Source organism: Vombatus ursinus, unplaced genomic scaffold, assembly GCF_900497805.2.
Source record: "Vombatus ursinus unplaced genomic scaffold, bare-nosed wombat genome assembly UNPS02014805.1, whole genome shotgun sequence".
NCBI classification, from domain to species: domain Eukaryota; kingdom Metazoa; phylum Chordata; class Mammalia; order Diprotodontia; family Vombatidae; genus Vombatus; species Vombatus ursinus.
Genome location: NW_020954583.1, coordinates 9764816 through 9773649, shown reverse-complemented (window position 1 = coordinate 9773649; position 8834 = coordinate 9764816).

The window sequence follows — 8834 nt, the reverse complement described above, 5'->3', positions numbered from 1 at the left end:
CAAAACAAAAAAAAAACTCCTTCCAAAGCAACCCTTTAAATAGGTTCCAGATGCTCAGCCAATGCCTCATTTCTGTGATGCTTTAGTGCATGGTTTTGACTCTCTCCTACCACTCAATCCCTACTGTTGAGCCTCTTTTTTTTTCTATTGTCTTCCCTCATTTGACTGAAAGCTTATTGAAAGCAGAGATTGCCTTTTTTATATGTATTTCCAGCATTTTCTATAGTTCCTGGCACATAGATACTTAATAAACCTATATTATATTGCATTGTATTGTAATTTTGGTAGAACCAGTAGATGAGAAATGGGATATTAATTGAATTATGGAAATTGTGATGAATTGAAAATGTGTGAAGAAAATAAAGCTAAGGAAGAAAGTTTGGGTGACTAAGTTATCAAAGTTAGTAAGCTGTTGCAAAGAAGAGGAGGAGGGTACTACAATGTGCCTTGAAATCAAGCACAAGTAGATTTAACCTGAGATGAGAAGCACTGAGAAGAGAAGTGATATGCCAACTTTGCTTTCAATTTAATTAATGAAAGTGAATTATGGAATTCTGGGAGCTAAGATTGTGGAGGAAGCAATAAATTGCTTTTGCCCTCCTATATGCACCCCTGAAAAACCACAAAATAGTAACCCAGAACAAATCCTGGAACAGCTAAGCTGATGTAAAGATTGGATGGAACAGTCTTTTAGCCTAGGAAATTTGAATGATCAGCAAGAAAGGTTGATCTCACTCAGGAAAAAATAAAACAAATTTCATGACCAGAGAAGTAATAAGGAGAAAAAAGAAGAAAAGTAAGGGGGCAAATAGAAGGGGACAGGACTGAGGGAGGCTGGACTGAGGATGGGAGTGGTCAAAAGCAAAATAATATTGAGGAGGGAAAGGAAGAAAGGAGAAAGAAAAGCATAAACGGGGGGAGAGATGAGATGGAGAGAGAGGCACAGATAGTAACCATAACTGTGAATGTGAATGGGAAGAACTTTCCCATAAAATGGAAGCAGATAGCAGAATGAATTAAAAACCATAATCCTACAATTTGTTGTTTACAGGAAACACATTTGAAACAGAGGGACACATACAGGGTAAAGGTTAAAGGCTGGAGTAGAATATATTATGCTTGAGTTGAAGTAAAAAAAAAAGAGTGGTAGCAATACTGATCTCAGACAAATCAAAAGTAAAAATAGATCTTATCAAAAAAGATAAAGAAGGAAACTACATCCTGCTAAGTGGCACCATAGACAATGAAGTTATATAATTACTAAACATACATTCACCAAATGGTATAGCATCCAAATTCTTAGAGGAGAAGTTCAGTAAGTTACAGGAAAAAATGGACAGTAAAACTATACTAATGGGGAACTACAACCTCCCCCTCTCTAAACTAGATTAATCAAACTACAAAATAAACAAGAAAGAAGTTAAGGAGGTGAATAGAACATTAGAAAAGTTAGGTATGATAGACCTCTGGAGAAAACTAAATGGGGATAGAAAGGAATATACTTTTTCTTGGCCATACATGGCACATACACAAAAACTGACCATGTAAAAACCTCACAATCCAATGCAGAAAGGCAGAAATATTAAATGCATCCTTTTCAGATCATGATGCAATAAAATTATATATAATAAAGGGCCATGGAAAGATAGACTAAAAATAATTAGAAACTAAATAATCTAATCCTAAAAAATGATTGGGTCAAACAACAAATCATAGAAATAATCAATAACTTCATCCAAGAGAATGACAATAATGAGGCAACATACCAAAACTTATAAGATGCAGCAAAAGCAGTTCTTAAGGGAAGTTTTATATCTCCTAATGCTTACATGAATAAAATAGAGAAAGAGGAGACCAATGAATTGGGCATGGAACTAAAAAAGTTAGAAAAAGAGCAAATTAAAAATCCTCAATTAAACACCAAATTAGAAATATTGAAAAGCAAGGGAGAAATTAAGAAAATTGAAATTAGGAAAACTATTAAAAAATGAAACTAAGAACTAGTTTTATAAAAAAAAAAGTTAAACCTTTTGGTTAATTTAATTAAAAAAAGAAGAGAACAAAATTATCAGTATCAAAAATGAAAGAAGAAATTAAAATAATGATCAAGAGCTATTCTGCACAACAGTATGGCAACAAATTTTGCAATTTTAGTTAAATGGGTCAATATTTACCAAAATATAATTTGCCAGATTAACAGAATAGGAAGTAAAATACTTAAATAACCCCATCTCAGAAAAAGAAATTTAATAAATCCTTGATGAACTCCCTAGGAAAAAAAATCTCCAGGGCCAAGTGAATTCTACCAAAATTTAAAGAACATTTAACTCCAAAACTATATTGACTATTTGGTAAAATAGTTGAAGAAAGAGTCTTACCAAATTATTTTTATGATGCAAACATGGTGCTGATATCTTAATTGGGGAGAGTCAAAACAGAAAAAGAAAATTATAGACAAATTTCCCTAATGAACACAGATGCAAAAATTTTCAATAAAATATTAGCAAATAGATTACAGCAACTTGTCACAAGAATAATATAATATAACCAGGTAGGATTTACACCAGGAATGCAGGGCTGGTTCAATATTAAGAAAACTATCAGCATAATTGATCATATCAACAACAAAACTATATGATCATCTCAATAGACGTAGAAAAAGCATTTGACAAAATACACCTATTCCTATTAAAAACACTAGAGAGTATAAGAATAAATGGGGTCTTCCTTAAAATAATAAGTAGCATCTACCTAAAATCTTCAGGAAGCATCATATGTAATGGGGACAAGCTAGAAGCATTTCCAATAAGATCAGAGGTGAAACAAGGATGTCCATGATAACCACTGTTGTTCAATATTGTACTGGAAATGGTAAATTTAGTAATAAGAGAAGAAAAAGAAATTGAAGGTATTAGAATAGGCAAGGAAGAAACAAAGCTATCACTCTTTGCAAATGATATAATGATACATGTAGAGAATCCTAGAAAATCAAGCAAAAAAACTACTTGAAATAATAAACAATTTTAGCAAAGTTGCAGGCTGTAAAAGAAACCCACATAAATCATCAGTATTTCTATGCATTACCACTAAAACCCAACAGCAAGAGATAGAGAGAGAAACACAATTACAAAACACTTTTCACATAAATAGAGTCAGATTTAAACAATTGGAAAAAGATTAGTGGCTCATGGGTAGCCCAAGCTAATATAATAAAAATGACAATTCTACCTAAGTTAATTTATTATTCAGTGTCATCCTCATCAAACTACCAAAAATTATTTTATAGAGTTAGAAAAATTAATAACAATATTCATTTAGAATAACAAAAGGTCCAGAATATCAAATGAACTAATGAAAAGAAAAGCAGGGGAAGGTGGCCCAGCTGAGCCAGATCTTAAATATAAAGCAACAATTATCAAAACTACTGGATACTGGCTAAGAAGTAGAGTGGTGGATTAGTGGAATAGGTTAAGTATTCAAGAAATAGCAGTCAATGACTACAGTAATCTATTATTTGATAAACCCAAAGACCACAAATTCTGGGATAAGAACTTTGACAAAAACTGCTGGAAAAACTGGAAAAGAGTACAGCAGAAACTAAGCATAGACCAAAATCTCACACCATACACCAACATAAAGTTAAAGTAGGTTCATGATTTAGATATAAAGGCTGATACTACCAGCAAGCGGGTAGAGCAAGGAAGAGTTTACCTATCAGGTTTATGGAAAACAGAAGAATTCATGGCTAAACAGGGAATAGAGAACATCACAAAAATGTAAAATGGATAATTTTGACTACATTAAATTGAAAAGTTTTTGCACAAACAAAGACAATGCAAACAAGATTAGGAGGCAAGTAGAAAATTGGGGAAGAATTTTTACAACCAGTATCCCTGATAAGGGCCTCTTTTCTAAATATACAGAAAATTAAACAAAATTTATAAAAAATACACGCCATTCTTCAATTGATAAATAGTCAAAGGATATGAGTCCACAGTTATCAGATTAAGAAATTAAAGCCATCTATAGTCATATGAAAAAAATGCTCTAAATCACTATTGAATTGAGAAATGCGAATTAAAAACTGCTCTGATGTACCACATTACACCTATCAGATTGGCCAACATTTCAAAACAGGAAAATGATAAATATTGGAAAAGATGTGGGAAAATTGGAACACTAATGCATTGTTGGTGGAGTTGTGAAATGATCCAACCATTTTGGAGAGCAATTTGGAACCACACCCAAAGGGCTATAAAAATGTTCATACCCTTTGACCCAGCAATACCACTTCTAAGGCTGTATCACAAAGAGATTATACAAATTGGAAAAAAAACACACATGTAATAAATATTTATAGTAGCTCTTTCTGTGGTGGTGAAGAATTGGAAATTGAGGGGCTGCTCATCAATTGGGGAATAGCTGAAGAAGTTGTGGCATAATAATGTAATGAAATACTATTGTGCTACATGAAATTATGAGCAAGCAGACTTCAGAAAAACCTAGAAAGACTTGTGTGATCTGATCCTGAATGAAGTGAGCAGAACCAAGAGATTGTTGTACACAGTAATAGCCCTGTTATGGTATGATTAACATTGATAAATTTAGTCCTTCTCAGTAATTCAAGGATCTAAGACATCTCCAAAGGTCTCATGATGGAAAATGCTGTCCACATCCAAAGAAAGAACTATGGAGTTTGAATACAGATTGAAACATACTATTAACTATTTTTTAAAGATTCATTAATGTATTTATTTGTAGTTTTCAACAATCACTTCCACAAGATTTTGAGTTCCAAATTTTCTCCCCATCCTGTCCCTCCCTGGACTCCAAGACAACATGCATTCTGAATACCCTTTCCTCTAATCTGCCCACCCTTCCTTCCTCCACCTTCTCTTATCTCCTTCATCTTCTATTTTCCTATAGGGCAGAATAGATTTCTATAACCCATTGCCTGTATATTTTATTTCCCAGTTGCATGTGAAAACATTTTTTTCACATTTATTTTTAAAACTTTGTGTTCCAAATTTTCTCCCTGCCTCCCTCCCCACCCACCCTCATTGAGAAGGTAAGCAGCTCAATACAGGTTATATTTGTGCAGTCATGTAAAACATTTCCATAATAGTCATGCTATGGAAAACTAATTATTTTTTTCTTAATCCTATCCTGTCTTCATTTATTCTATTCTCTCTTTTGACCCTGTCCCTCTTCAGAAGTGTTTGCTTCTGATTACCCCTCCCTCAATCTGCCCTACACTCTATCATTCCCCCACTCTCTTATCCTCTCCCCCCCATTTTCCTGTAGGGTAACATAGATTTCCATACCTAATTGAGTTTGTGTATTATTCCCAATTTCAATGAGAAGAATATTTTCTCATTCCTTCTAACCTTCCCCCACTTCCCCTCCACTGTAAAAGCTTGTTTTTGTCTGTTTTGAGTGAGGTAAATTACCCCATTCTGCCTCTCCCTTTCTCCTCCCAGTATATTCCTCTCTCACACCTTAATTTTATTTTTTATGTAAGATGATAGGTTGGGAGGGGAAAGAGGAAGTGAGAAAATTTGGAACATAAAGTTTTAAAAAACAAATGTGAAAAAATGTTATAGACAGTGCAGCTGTTTTCAGAGATACTTCTAGGTTCCTGAGAATTTTCAGTTCTTACAAGGGGGTATGATTGAGGACAAGGTGTTTACTCCTTTCTTGACCTGTGTTCTGGTTGATGAGTGACAACAAGCACTCTTTTCTGCCTTGGAACTGTGAGAAGGATTTCCTCTGCACCACCACTACAAGCTCCACCATGCCATCACTCCTCCTTGCCCCAGGATCCCCATCCAGAACTGTGACTCATTTCGAAGCACAGGCAAAGCAAGAGAATCCTGCCTCAGCAACAGCAAAGAAACCCCTGCAATTCCCCTCTGATCAGCAACTCAATTCCGCCTTAGTCTGTGGGCCACGAGCTCCAGAGGCAGCCACTGCCCCAGGGCTGTGCTGGGACTGGGCCTGAGACTGACCTTCTCTCTCACCACAGTCACAGACCTTCTAAGTTGTCTTTGGCATTTGAGGGTTGAGAAGTCTGGAAACCACTACTGCTGCCTGTGATTCAGTCCCATGAGGGCTGCTCTAGTTTCACTGAGGCCTGCTCCCAAGTTGAACTGTGTTTCTCTCCCAGCCTAGCATGGTAGACCTTTCTAATTAACCTTCTAGGTTGTCTTGGGATGGAAATTTGTTTCACTCTGTCTTTTTGTGGGTTCTGTTTCTCTAGAATTCATTTAGAGACATTTTTACAGGTATTTGGAGGGGTTTGGAGGAGAGCTCAAGTAAGTCTTTTTACTCTTCCATATTTGCTCTGCCTCTTTTGCTATTTTTTCCTTCTGTTTTGTTTTGTTTTCTCTTTCTTATGGTTTCTCCTATTGGTTCTAATTCTCCCTTACTACATTACTAATGTGAAAATATGTTTATTAGGTATGTATATGTATAGCCTCTATTAGATTGTGTGCTGTCTTTGGGAGGCAGGCAGGGAAATATGAGAAGAAAAAATTAGAACTCAAAAGCCTATGGAAATGATTGTTGATAAATCAAAATAAATTAATAAAAAATAAAGATTGAAAAAATACACCTATACCCAAATCCTGAAAAAGAAATATGAATTGGTTTCCAGCCCCAAATGCCTTCTTGGAAGAATTCAATAAGAATTTTGGTAGTGAAATTAGAGAGGTAGAAGAAAAATTGGGAAAATAAATGAGAGTTATGCAAGAGAGTCAACAGCTTGGAAAAGGAAGAACAAAAATTGACTGAAGAATGAAATTTCTTAAAAAAATACAATTGGTCAAAATGGAAAGTACAGAAATTCACTAAGGGGATGAACCCCCTAAAAAGTTGAATTGGGCAAATGGAAAAGGATGTAAAAAAAAACTAACTGAAGAAAAATGCCTTAAAAATTAGAATTAGGCAGGTGGAAGCTAATGATTATATGATAAATCAAGAATCAGTCAAACAAAATCAAAAGAATGAAAAAATAGAAGAAAATGTAAAATAGCTCATTGGAAAAGCAACTAACATGGAAAGTTGATGCAGGAGAGATAACTAAAGAGTTATTGAACTACCTGAAAGACATGATATAAGAAAGAGTGTGGAAAACATCTTTCAAGAAATTATCAAAAGAAACTGTGCTTATATCCTTGACCCACAGGGTAAAATAATAACTGAAAGAATCCTTTAATCACCTCCTGACAGACATCCCAAAATGCAAACATTAAGGAATATTGTGGTCAAATTCCAGAATTGTCAGATTGAGTAAAAAATACTACAAACAGTCAGAAAGAAACAATCTAAATATTATGGAATCACAGTCAGGAATATGCAGGATTAAGCAGCTTTTACATTAAATGATTATGGGTTTTGGAATATGATATTCCAGAAGGCAAACAAACTTGGATTACAACCAATAATCTACTACCTAGCACAACTGATCATAACCTTACAGGGAGGAAAGATGGAAATTCAATGAAATAGAGTACTTTAAATCATTCCTGATGAAAAAACACCAGAGATCAACATAAAATTGGATCTTCAAATACAAGACTGGAAAAAAAAAACATAAAAAGGTAAAGAGAAAAGAAAAAAATATTACTTAATAATGGTAACCTGTTTACATAACTGCACAGGGAGATGATAGTTGTAACTGTTGTGAATTGTATCTATATTAGGGCATTAAGAAGGGATATACATAGATAGAGAGTGTGAGTATATGTTGTCTTTGAGGAGATGATAAAAATAATTAATTAAGGTGTGAAAAAAAGATTGTACTGGGAAAAGATAAAAAGGGAGAGACAGCATAAGGTAAATTACATCACACAAAAGGACAAAAAAGTTCTATTACTGTAAAGGGAAAGAAGGGAAGGGGGTGAACATTGTTTGAACCATATTATCATTGTATGCAGCTAAAAGAAGGAATAACAAAGACATTCAGTTGGTTATAGAAATCTATCCTACTCTACCAAGAAATAGGAAGAGAAAGGGGAAAGAAAAGGGGGGGGGTGGAGAGAAAAGGGCAGAAAGGAGGGCAGAAGTACAATGTAAAGGGGGAAAGAAATGGAAGGGGCAAATTTAGGGTGACAGTGATCAGAAGCAAAATACTGGTGAGGGGGGAAAAGGTGAAAGGAGCGAGAAAGGTATGGGGGGGGTAAAATGGGATGGCAAGAAAGACACAGTTAGTAATCATAACTGTGAATGTTAATTGAATGAATTCTGTGATAGCACAGTGGATTAAAAATCACAAACCTGAAACCTGTTGTTTACAAGAAACACATTTGAAACAGAGAGATAAACACAAAGTAAAGGTAAAAAGATGGCACACAATACATTTTGCTTCAGCTAAAGTTAAAAAACAAAACAGGGGTAGCAATTCTGATCTCAGGCAAAGCAAAAGCAAAAATAGATCTATTTAAGACTTAAGTAGAAAAACTGAATGTTGCTAAAAGATACCAATGACAATGAATTATTATCAATACTAAATATATATGCACCAAGTTGTATGGCATTCAGACACTTAGAGGAGAAGTTAAGTGAGTCACAGGAAGAAATAGCAAACATTTACTAGTGGAGGACCTCAACTTTCACCTATCAGAAGTAGATAAATCTAAAAACAAAATAAACAAGAAAGAATTAAGGAGGTGAATAGAATTTTAGAAAAGTTTGGTATGGTCTGAAGAAGATTGAATGGGGATAGAAAGGAATATACCATTTTCTCAGCAGTACATGGCACCTACACAAAAATTGACCACATATTAGGGCATAAAAACCTTACAATTCAGTGCAGAAAGGCAGAAATATTAAAT